Source organism: Nicotiana attenuata, unplaced genomic scaffold (assembly GCF_001879085.1).
Source record: "Nicotiana attenuata strain UT unplaced genomic scaffold, NIATTr2, whole genome shotgun sequence".
Taxonomy (NCBI): domain Eukaryota; kingdom Viridiplantae; phylum Streptophyta; class Magnoliopsida; order Solanales; family Solanaceae; genus Nicotiana; species Nicotiana attenuata.
In genome coordinates, this window is record NW_017670238.1 from 996210 (window position 1) to 1009647 (window position 13438).

Below are 13438 nucleotides of genomic sequence, written 5' to 3' on the forward strand. Positions count from 1 at the left end.
CATGGCACATGACTCACAGGGCGATCTCATTCCGACTCTCAAACTAATGCAAGTATTCACGAAGCCTTGACATATTAAGCATTAAGCACAAAGTGAACATAAGTCAAGTAAAAGAGACATAGGCGTGACAAGACATGCAATCCAAATAAACAAGGCAAGATCAACGACTTCAACACATAGGGAAGATTCTACACATGCCAAAACCTAAATATGCTACTATCAAACAAGTCAAAGGTGCCTAGGTTTATCTTTCTTCCTCCATTTATTTCCTACATCATACTCTAAAAATAATTACAGTTCATCTTTCTTCCTCCATTTATTTCCTACATCATACTCTAAAAATAAAAATTACTACCCGGTTCAAGCTATGTCACATGGAAAAGAACTGAAACACAAAGAAAAACCACGAGAGATTATTACTACCTAAGAAAAACTAAAAGACATATTTTTGTATTTTTCTGTTCTCAATTTTTTTTATTTTTTTATAGACTTTAATCCCTCAAGAAAACTATCTAAGAGATCCATCGTCATGAAAAGTCCAAATAATTCAAAATACTTTTTTTATTTTCTATTTTTTCACATTTAAAAAAAATTAAGCTACTAAAACTACTACTATAATACTACATTTACAAACAAAAAAAGAAGCTAACATAATAAAAAGCTAATTATCCAAAGGAATTCTCCCACCCCACACTTTAATGAGTGCAGTGTCCTTAATGCACATCATAAGTAAAATCAAGAGGGTAAGAGAAATTCCCTTGAAGGCCAAAGGCCGAAGCAATAGTAGCCCACTAGGTACTCAGACTTCTCCCAAGGAAGGTCCTTTGCGTTGGCACCCAACACTTAGTCTCAACCATCTATCTCTCTTTTGCATACTTCATATGGCTTTGCTTCCTCTTCTCATAATCCTTGTACAAAACAAAAACAAACACTAAAAAATAATATAAAAAAAACAAAACAAAAAAGCAAAAAAGTTGTGTTGCCTCCCAACAAGTGCCTAATTTAAAGTCGCAGCACAACTTGAACCATTTTTTGCCTCCACCTAGAACCCCTAACAGGGCATCTAGTATGTGACTATGCTCCTTTGGTGGGGCTACAAAGATAACCAAGCCAAGTAATAAATTTTTCACTCTACACTTCTCGGCCTTTAGATGAGGAATGTAATTCTTGCTTTTTGGAATAACAAATTCAATAATATAGGCACTCTCATCCTCACTCTTTGGCTCCTCCGTAGGCTCAGATGGCTCGATTATTATCTTACTATCTAAACACAATGTGAAAAAATGATTGGAATGAGGTCTAATGCGCCCTAACTCATGAATTGTACTACTATTTACATCCTCATATGTACACACACTCCAGTCTCCAAAAGTAATGTTATCTACTCTCTCATATGACTCTAGAGCCCTCTTCTCAACATTGAGATCATCAAGAAAAACAAGGTCTGATAATTGGTATTTCTCGTTTTAGTTCCTCAATTTAGTCTAGAAGATTATTTTCAGCTTCACACAATTCATCATTAAATTTTTGGGCGTTACATGCATCAACCTTTGCAGTCAAATCTACATCCAAGTTATGCACAACTAAGCCAAAACTATCAATTTCATGTGCAAGATCAACTCTCTCCTTAGACCTATTATTCACCAACTTTGTTAGAAGACAACGTCGCTTCTCATACTCGCTTAATCGACAATATCCATCCCAAAACCAACCCTTACTCCCATATTCAAATCAGACCTCCCAGAGGTCAGGTCATGACAAGCCCTAAAAGACGGGCCATAAAAGTCTTCCTTCAACCAAGTGTTTTCATCAATAACCTTACCTGCAGATATTTCATCCCCAGATGTCATGTTGAGAGAACTAGAAACACACTAAGAGAGAAGTCAAATAGTTACAAAAATAAAAATATTTACAAAAAGAAAAAAACAAAACCTTTAAAGATAAAAATAAAAGTCCAATCTAGAAAAATAGCTAATTCTAAGCCCCCCGACAATGGCGCCAAAAACTTGTTGTAGCCAAACGCACACGCAAGTATACGCGGTCGTCAAGTAATAAAGTGATAAGATAGAGTGTTGAACCCACGAAGACTTGTTATCAACTATTAACTAAATAAAACTATTATCTAAACAAGGATTAAACCCAAAAGTAGTGATGCTAAAGTAATTAAACTAAAAAGAAAATAAATAATGAACTCTCAACAAAGGAAGAACAGATTTTTATGTTATCACTGTAATGAAAACGATCTAGGGTTATGGCTATCTAACATTCCTATTGTATTCTTTAATCGAATTGACTAACTAATTCATCTAGTTTATTAGTTGATAGGGTTAATATTGTGCATAAGAATCTATCGAATTCTTACTCGCCTATTCAAGCTAACCTAATGCCTATATGTCTATGGAATTAGAGCTAATAAGAATGCATTTATAATTCCTGTACATCAACTAAGTAGGGTAATTAGGTATATGTCTATCCTAACCGTGAATCTGTTTCCCGATGCCCAGGTTCAAGAACTCACTCTACTCAATCCTATGTGCAATTTGGACTTCCCACTTTCGATTCAATTCTAGATTCGTAGATTCAATTGGTGATCAAGCAATTAAATAATTAAGAGAAAGATTGAATAAATAAACCAATATGATAAATCAAGAAACCAAAAATCAATATTCGAATAACAATAGTTATGAAAGAACCACAACCCTAGAACGTGAAGTTTAGCTCCACATAAACATGGTAGCCAAACAACAAATCATACAGAGAAACATAAATAATACAAAGTTTTGTGGAAGAAAAGATGAAACCCGGCCTCCACGGCGGCTCCTTGCTCTCCCTAGGTCGAATCTCCTTCAAAAAGTGTGTTCCTTAACCTAAAAGAGGCATTTTTGGCTTATGTATTGCGTACAAAAGTCATGGGCCAAAGTTTTTCTTTTCCTATTCCGAATCAGCTTCAGAGATTGATGGGATGGATGCTTCGCGTCCGCCTCAGCTTGCACTTCTTAGTATCAGATACTGGAGTTGATGTTTCGCATCCACCCTCTGTTCCCTCATCCTTGTTGTGCACAGGTCTGGATGTTAAGTAGATGCCTTCTCTCGAATTCACTGCTAAGGGTGAACCAACTAGCCTTTTTTCCAAGGTTGGATGTGATGCATCCACCCTCTTCTCCTATAGCTGGAGCATATTTTTTTCATACTTTTGCACTCCAAACATCCTGTGATGATCTGATAGGTAATCTTATATTTTAGAATCTTATTATATGCTTTGAAGCCCTAAATATCTCATCTTAGCCCTCCTCGATTTTTTTTAGCAAATATACCACTAGGCAGCATGCCTAGTGGCTAATATATATATNAGTTTACAATGTGGCAACAAAAGCCTCAAAAATGTTTAGCTAAAACTAATGCTATAACTAGGATAATGATATAGGCTAACTATTAGATGAGATGAATCAGTCAACTCCCCACATGAGATGGATTGTGGATCCAAATGCCAAGTGCAAAACCTTAATGTAGAACCTCTAATTCTCTCACCAAGCGCCAAGTTTCGCTTTCCAAAGGACAAGGAAAGCATGAATCTCCAACCAACACCATCTACTAGGAATGACCAACTCTCCAATAAAGCTCTAAGCTGCATAAAGATTGAACCCAACACTTCTTTGTTTCCTGCATAACATGAGCTAAACCAAAGCACGGGAATATACCTTCTGAAAGGTGCAATATTCATGAAAAGGAACCTTATGTCTGGACTGCCATAACACCTCCAGACTGGACATGAAATCATGCCAATACCACTGGCTAATGCCATGACAATACCAACCATAAGGACACCTACATACAGATCTGAAGACCTGAAATGCTTCTGCAACCTAAAGACCTGAAATGCTTCTGCAACCTAACAATGGGAAGTGAATAATTGTATTCACTAACCATGGAGAACTTAAGGATGTCTAATTGCGGCCACAACTTTCCAAAACACATGAAGCATGAAATCAATACAGAGAAGGTGTATGCACTGCCATTATGTCTCTAGATTGGGCATGTACACACACTAATACCACTAGATAACATCCTAGCAGTACACACATACACATAGAAAAACAAACATCCTTATTGAGTCTTTGGATCCCAGCTATTGTGTTGTAACAAACAAACATCAAGAACTATGTCAAGAACCTTGTAACCATCAAGGTAACAAGCAAATATATCAACTATGTCCTTGGGCTTATGATTATCATATGAGCAAATCAGAATTAAGAAAAACCGCACTATCTACAGCCTGCTTATGACAGAAATTCTGTTTACTATCAAAGAACCTCCAGAATGAGCATGTAACCATGCTAATACCACTAGAAAGTACCTTAATAACATACAGTGTAAGACTGAAACAAACAGATGAGTGCATAATCCAATCGTGTGAAGCCATTAGTCTGGGGCTCTTCTCTTTTCTATCCTAACTCTAAGTTTAGGTGTTTGAGACTTGTCTAAATTGATCAACCTCCTCCCTACACTAGGAAATTCAGAGAATGAGTTAAACTCAGATGTACCTGCAAAAGGAAAAACAATGTTAGCAATAAAATCTGCCACTGAGTTGCCTTCTCTGAACACATGTTAGAATATCACATTGAAGTTGCCCCTCATCTCCTTAATTGTCTTCACCTCTTGAGCAATTACCCATGGAGGATCCCATTCCCCTTCAATCACCTTATTCATCACCAATGAGTCGCTTCCAAAATGAGAGGGTGTAGATCATTCTCCACACAATATTCGAATCCTTGCATAATTGCCTATGCTTCACCTACTACATTTGTTGTCTCTCCCAGATCCATTGCCCTTGCATACACCAAATCTCCCTCATCATTCCTCATACAAAATCCTAGTGAACTAGGACTAGGATTACCTTTTGATGCCCCATCAATATTGAACTTGTACCAACCATGATATGGAAGCTGCCATGTGACTCTGCTTGTAATCAGAATAGGGTTGTAACCTTCAAAAAAATGGATCATATCTGGCCATAGCAATGGAATATTAGAGAGACAAGCATACCTCACTCTTGCCAAATGATACAAAGTCCTATTGACTTCATGGATCACCCTATTTGTGGACATTGAACCTCCATGTTTGCCTACATTTCTTTTCTTCCATAGCTCCCAAGTGATGATAGATGGAACTGCCTGGAATAATGGCTTCAACTTGGGACATCATTGTGCATTCCGCCAATGCCTTATGACTTGCTTCAACTGAATCAAAGGCACAGTGATTCCAGCAGCTCCCATGAACAAGTTCCACACCTTAGAGGCAGTAGGACTTGTGAGAAAAATGTGCTCTATAGTCTCCTCTTGAGGTTGTTGACAACACCAACATCTTGACATCCCCATTTGCCCTTGCCTCCTCCACATATCATCGGTAGCTATTTTCTGCCTCCACAATCTCCATAAGAAGAAAAATATCTTGAAAGGCACACCTTTTATCCACATTAGCTTGAAATCTTGATTAAGATTAGCCAAATGCCTTATGATTTGCCAAGCACTGCTCACACTAAACTTGCCTGAAGGAGTTGGCATCCAATATGGTTTATCCCAATATTCCTCACTGCCTCATAATGCACATTGAATCTAATATGATCAGCAATTTCATCGGTAAAGCTTTGATCAATAAGTTCAGCATTCCATGCTCCCCCTTGTCTAAATTCTGCCACTTCTTGAAATTCTTCATTGATTGGAAGGTCTTCAGGAAGTACATGATATAGTGCTCCCAATCCAGTCCAATTTTCATGCCATATGTTGGTTATTCCACTCTTCATCTCCCATAGAATCTCATGTTCAACATCCTCCCTAGCATTCAACATTTGGCCCTCCTCAATTTGCGTGAGCAGTCCGGTTGTTTTTCGAAATAATTTTATGCTAAAAATTGAGAAAAATGTAAAAAAAAATTCCTTAAAATCCATTTGCGTTGACTTTGGTCAACGTTTTGAGAATGAGTAATCGGGTTTTGGTCTAAATTTTGGGTTTGGACCAAGCTGGCCCCGGAGTTGGCTTTTGTTGTCCTTTTCAATAATGACCTAAATTGACTTCTTTGCAATCGTGGGTAGTTCCCAAGGCTTAATTTGGATTGTTTGGTTGGTAATTTTCTAGATTCTATTGGTTCGGAGACTTGTTTGAAAGGCAAAGCAGTGGTTGAGCTTTTAATTGATCCTTGGAGCGAGGTAAGTATCGTGGATAACCTTGAGTTGAGTGATTAGGACTTATTTGTCTGTTTGCTATATGTTTAGATGTTGAATATAATGTAATTGTGAGGTGATGAGTACTTATGTGTTGTTGTTGGGTTAAAGCATGCGGGCGGGCTTGTTCTTTGTAATTATAACTTACTTTGATCATGTTATCCATGCTTAGACTAGTTATTTGGTAAATTTATCGTTCTTACCGTGTTTATGGGCTTCTACGATAATTGAGTATTGATTCTAAAGTTGAGATTGGTATTGTGGAACCATTGTTGAGGTAAGGCTTGTTGTTGTTGATCCTATCTCCTTGTTATTAGTTGTTCATTGTTATGTGGTAAGAGAGAGTGTTAATGCATGAAGGGTGATGTCGTACCGTATGTGAGTGTTAATGCATGAAGGGTGATGTCGTGCCATATTGTGAGTGTTAATGCATGAAGGGTGATGTTGTACCATGTTTTGAGAGTTAATGCACAAAGAGTGATGACGTGTCGTATCTATTGATTATACTGAAATTGAGAGTAAAAGCACGAATGGTGATGCCGTCCAATTTTCTTCATTGTGCTTATCCATTTTTACTGGTTAAAGGTATATTGGTTGTTCTAGTTATCATTTCTTGCTGTATTTCTCGTATCTCATACCCTCTTTAGCATGTCCCCCTCCCAATAGTACATGTTTAGCCTTTATTTGTTGTTATCTCGCATGTATACTATTATCTGCATAGGTTTATTATGTGGTTGTCTTGCCATATCCTCGTCACTTCTTCGTCGAGGTTAGGCTCGACACTTACGAGTACATGGGGTCGTTTGTACTCATACTACACTCTGCACTTGTTGTGCAAACTTTGGTACTGGCCCCAACTGTTCGTGAGGCATAGCAGCTTGGATTTGCTCACTAGAGACTCGAGGTAGATCTGCAGATGTCCGTAGACCTTGAAGTCCCCTTCTATTTCCCCTATTTTACTATTTCGTCCAAGACAATTGAATTTCTTTAAGACTCTGTTTGTAGAAAATTCTAGAAGCTCGTGAGTTGTGACTCCAGATCCGCATTGTAGCAGATATTATGGGCATTTATGTTATTCCACACTCAGTTTTAGTTCATTTTGGTTTAATTGACTTTATTTATTGAAATTGAATGAAAATTGGCTTAAAGATCCTCTAACATTGGCTTGCCTAGCAAGTGAAATATTAGGCGCCATCACGGTCCCAAAAATGGGAATTTCGGGTCGTGACACTTCCTAAATCATCACACACAACTTACTTAGCTATAAAACTAATAATTAACGCATGTTGGGAATTTTAAATACCAAAAAACGGCTAAAATATGGGTAAAGTAACAATGAAACATATAAGAATATGCCCAATATCATCTTGACTTCGACTTCGACTCGGACCCCGACTAGATGAATCAGGGAAGTTTCCTTTTCCTCTTGTTTTTTATTCGTGTGTAATGAGGACATGCCACAATTTAAAGTGTGTGGTGGGGTAGTAAATATGTATGTGTATTTGTGTGTGTTTTGTTGTTTCTTCTGATTGAAAAAAAAATGATTTTTCCCGATGATGGATATGCTCGACTGGCTTCTTGAGGGATCAAAGTCGAAGAAAAAAAATCTTTTGTTTTCCCTAGATAGTGTAATAATTCCTCCTTGATTTTTCTTTGTATCGCAGTTCTTTTTCAAGGGTTTTTGTTGAACTGGGTGTTATTAGTTTTTCTTTTAGTAGGAGTGGTGAAGTCTTGTGCTATGATGTTAAATGGAGATGACTTTCCGTGACTTTGTTGTGCTTTGAGAGCAGTAGTGCCTTATTTGTGACGCCTATGCTCAATTCTTGACTCTTAGATAAGTGCCTTAAATTGGTCGGCTTAACTGCTTTGACTACAGAGTTGGGAAAGATCCGATCCTAAGTGAGTTATGTGCCAATGTGTAAGTGAGGTTTTTGTTGATATTCTATGCATGTCAGTAATGTCTAGAACTTGCCCCGTGTGGTTGCAAAGCGAAATAGCTGTCTTGTTCAGTATAGGAAGTGATATAGGCATTTCTTTATTGAGCCACATATATACTTTTACCCACCTAATGAATGTGTATCTTAGTTAACCCCGTTGAGCCTGTATTTATATTTCTTTGGCAACCATATTGCAAGCCTGATCCACTTTGTTTGAGTTAACTATCTGTTTGAACCTTTTACCTCTCTTGAGCACTTGAAGTTGTTATGAGCCTGTGAAAGCTTAAATTGAGGTATGATCGAGTTTTTTTAGTGGAATTATTGAAAAAGGAAAAAGATGCATCATTTGAAAAAATTGTGAGAGCCACTCGTAGGGAATTGAAAGGAAAAAAGAGTGAGTGCGCTTGAAAAGAAAAAAATCAGAACTTAGAAACAGAAAAAAAAGGATTCCATGCTAGCGGTAGTTTTCATCTTGTTTGTGCTTAAATATATTTGGAGCGTGATACTATTATATATGAAGGTTGGGGTTTGGTTCAACATAAGTGCGGGGTTTGAATTGTTAATGTATATGTATTAAAGTGCTTAGTGAGGTGTAGTCCCTATATCCAAATCTATCCTACCCGTCCCGCAACATGTATTACAACCAAAATAAAGTCCTACTTGATCCTTGACTGAATGAGCTCAATTAGTAGAGTATTATACCACGGGAAGCCTATGGTACATTCTCTGTGGCGCATGAATTTTATTTCTGAGAGTGAGTTAATTCTTTCTATCTTGAGTTCCTATTTGTTCTTGAATTTTATTGCGTGTGGAACTACTCTCTATCTTTGGTGTGAGGGCACATGATTTGCGAAGGAAAAGGTAATGTCTCTGGCCTCTGTGTTAGAGTAAGTGAGTAGGTTTTTGAAAAATACCTGGTGCTTTTGAGTCGAGTCTTGAGGCTAGAATGTTATGATACGGTGCTTAGTCTGCTTTAAATATTATTGGCATGGTGCATTAGGGAAGTTGTCTGATAAGAAGGTCGTCTCTATGTGAAGTGCAGTATGATTGCTCGAGGACAAGCAATAGTTTATGTGTGAGGTGTTGATGGTAGGCTAGAATCACATGTTTTAGTCGTAATTTGCACTCCAATTACGGTATTTTTTTGTGTTTGAGCTTAAATGATAGTGTATTGCACTTATTATGTGTGTTATGCCCTGCAGGAAGTGATTTTGAATGAAAAAGATAATCTGAAACTAATTCGAACAATATGGAGCTATGAAGTCTGAGTAAAATCCCAAGTAATTAAACAGGGTTTACGTTCGGGGGTCGAGGACCAAATCTGGATGTAAAAAAGTGAGAAAACAAAATTACTCTGAGAAAATTGCACTACCACCCCACGCCATGCGTAGCGGGGTGCAGGGCGCTAGTGAAAAATTCCTGCAAAGTGAAAAAATAGGTCTCTGAACTTCTCCACTAATGCCCTGCACGGGGCGGCACATGGCGCGGCACGCCTGTGTGATTTTCTCAGAGTATTTGTCTTGTTTCAGCTTGGAAAGTATTGATTCGTCAGAGCCCGTTCCTACATGGTATAAATACACAAAAAATATATTTTGAAGAGACTTTTGACCTTGGAAGAGCATTGGGGGCTACAAGACTCAGGATTTTATCATGATTCCATCAATTCAATACGGGAGTTTGGATTGTAACGTTAGCTTGATCCTTCTTTTTTCTTTAATTATATTTGTGATGACTTCCTCCATAATTATGGAGTAGTTTACCTTAGGGTTTGACGGATATGATGTTGTCATAAATATTTGTGGATTTTAACTCAAGTTCGTGCTTGAATTCGTTTAGGGAGTTTTGAATTGTTGCAACTTTATTCCCTGATTTATTTAATCGAAAGAGGCATATTTTGGTGATTATCCCTAAATTATTTTGTTTGGTTTAATTCAGTGATTCTCTTAAGTAATCGAAAGAGCTTGTTGAATTTTTGATTTATTCAGTCTAGTTACTTCGATTTTTCGGCTTATATATTAACTAGTGCATAGAGCCATAGAATGTAATATTCTTAATTAAAGTACTGATAAATACAAAAATGAAAACATTATAAGTTCACCTAACTGTTGACAAAATCATTGTCCCAAACTAGAAAGTATCAATTCATAGAGAGAAAAAAAGGTGTCCATAAATGAATAAAGTTGATCATTGAAATGTCTTATTACTAAGTTAGAGTTAATTACAAAACTTAGAGAATACAACAAGGACTAAATTCAATATATGCAACAATAATACACGAGAACACCCTAGAATCATAAAGATATTACGTTAAACTACTTAACAACCTGAGTAAAAGTTAGAATCTGCAACCTACCTTGTTCCTCCAATTTCTAAAGAGGTGCATAGGCTTTACTTCCGGTTCAATATGAATGCTAGAAGTATTGTGTAACTTAGTATGTTATAATTGATCATGTGTATTGTGTAACTTATGATATATTTCTATAAAATATTATTACTTTAGTAATATTTTATTAATTATCGCATAAAATACGTAATATCAAAAAATTTAAAAATTTAGATCAAATATGAAATACAAAAATTGATATTAAATACCAAAATTTTCGGTTTTGTTACACCCCATGTTTTCGTACGTGGAAGTACGCCAAAAGTAAATTGATATAAGCTCGGAAATGAGATGTTACATCCCGCATTTTCGTACGTTGAAGTTTCGTCGTAAGTTAATCGACGCACGCTTGGGAAATGAGATTATTTAGAGGTTATAAGTATTATGATAGTTCAAACAAGTGATAAGTAAAGTCGTGAAGGTGAGAGGGTGAGCAAATCAAAGAAAATAAATTTCGTCAAAGTTTGGCATATTGGGATAAAACACAGTCTAAGCTATAATACCCGATTTTATGGACTTGGGGCATACAAGGTACCACATGACCATGGTAGTAAGGTATATAAAGTGTGTTAAAAGTGAGTAGTATTTTAAGCAATTTGAGATAATTCTTAATTATGTGGATAATTGAGTAATTATGAATTTTTAAGTGGGAGATTAACTTGTGAATTAAATTTTATGGATAATTATTTAAGTGAGAGTTGGATAATTATTAGGGGGGGGGGGGAGGCAAAAATTCACGTGAGATTATGAAAGGGTGGCAGCAAATTGCTTCCTATCCTTATTCTTAAGGAGGTGGTGGCATCCATATACACTGTAACTCATTTTTGGTTGAAATGTGATTAAGAATGCCTCTCTAAAGTCAAAAATGAAAAGGCTTATGACTATTATGTGACGGGTGAAGCTTCAGCAAGAAACTCACATGAAATTATCGCATAATAGCAACGAGAGATGTAATTCGTAGAGAACACGGTACAATATTTCTCAAAAATATTATACGGATTTTTTTCTACTTCGATATGCCGTTATGTGTTTTGTCACAATTAACGTGTGTTAGAGGGATTGTCAAGAGAATTGGCTCAGGTATGTGAAGACTATCCCTTCTTACTTTTTGGCATGATCCATATGATACGAACGAAATGTGTAAATGCACAACTTCCATAAATGACTCTATTCATAGAAGTATTAGAGGTGCCTATGTTCTTGAATTCCTATGTATCTTATTATTTCATCTTCTGTTCATGGGTCTCAGAAAATATGTAAGTTGATAAAGTTTATTTCATGATATTAATCAGAGGCATAATGGTCTTATAACGTTCCGAGAGATTTTATTGACGTACTTCTCATGGATTGCATTCACTTGTACAATTATATTAACCCATGACCAGATGGCGTTATATATGCGTATATATGTATATTATATGTATATGGGATAAGGGAAAATGTTACGGCGTTATATACGCACCACCACCTGATCAGCTGGTATACGTTGATAATTTTGCCCACGGTGGCCAAGATGATATAATGGGATGCCCTCAGAGGCTTGATGATATTATGAACACATGTACCTATGCACGACATGAAATTTATACGCATATGCATGACATTATAATATTAAATGATTCACAGAGCTATTCAAGCTTATATGCTGAGTCTTTTTACTCCATGTTACTCTCATGTCTATTGTTTACTGATTTTCATTCCTTAAATTCTTGGTACATTATTTGTACTGACGTCCCTTTTGCCTGGGGACGCTGCGTTTCATGCCCGCAGGTCCCGATAGACAGGTCGAGAGTCCTCCAAGGAGGCTATCATCTCAGTGGAAGATGTTGGTGCGCTCCATTTGCTCCAGAGTCTCTTGTTTGGTCAGTATGATTTAGACGTGTATTGTTTTGTATGGCGGGGCCTTGTCCCGACCTTAACTGATAAGTATGTACTCTTAGAGGCTTGTAGATAGATGTCATGTATACGGATACTTGTATAGCCTTGTCGGCCTATATTTTAAGTATATAATGGATCACATAGGCCTTATAGGCCCGTATGTCACAGGTATGAGTTTCTATATCAGGTTGGGTCATTCTATGTCGGGTATTCCCTCATGTTTACTCTAGTTATCTCATGACGGCCCTTCTGGACCACTTACCTATGCTGATGTAATAAGAAAGATTCTTTATGTTGGTACTAGGTTTAGTAAGGTACCGGGTTCACGTCGCGGCCTATCGGTTTGGGTCGTGACACAAGTGGTATCAGAGCAGTTCTATCTTGGAGAGTCTACAAGCCGTGTCTAGTAGAGTCTTGTTTATGGCGTATTGTGCACCACACTTATAAGCAGGAGGCTACAAGGCATTTAGGAATCTCACTCTTTCTTCTTACTCTAGATCGTGTGGTGGAGCTCGCTTATAAAAATTCAAACTCCTAGCTTCTATTTTATTCGTAATATGACAATACCTCCAGGTGGTAAGAGATTGAATACGGCTATGGAAGAGTTGAGTCAGAGGAACTCAATTTTTCATGATGCTTATGATGAGTAAATGTAAGGTCTTTAGTAGATCATGTGTGTACTAAGACGTGCAAGCCTCTTGTAAGGAGCCTTAAGGCAAGAATATCTATCGACCCCTATGATGAAAGGCAATGAGAGATTCAGAAGATAGATACAGGTCTCAACAAGTAAAAGAAGCAAGGTGAAGAAGGGTACGAGTGTCGTGCCCCCTTTTTTCCTCCTCACGGCGGGAGAATCGGGTTTATGACATTTTAGGTATGGGGCAACTCGTTCCTTTTGGGAACTGGGTTTTGCATTTTTGGAGAGTCGCCACCTAATAATTTATGGTGCATTAGGACACCTTACAAGATTCAACTACAACTACTCTTTTGATAACCAGAGATAGGGTAAGGGCTTTGAAATTA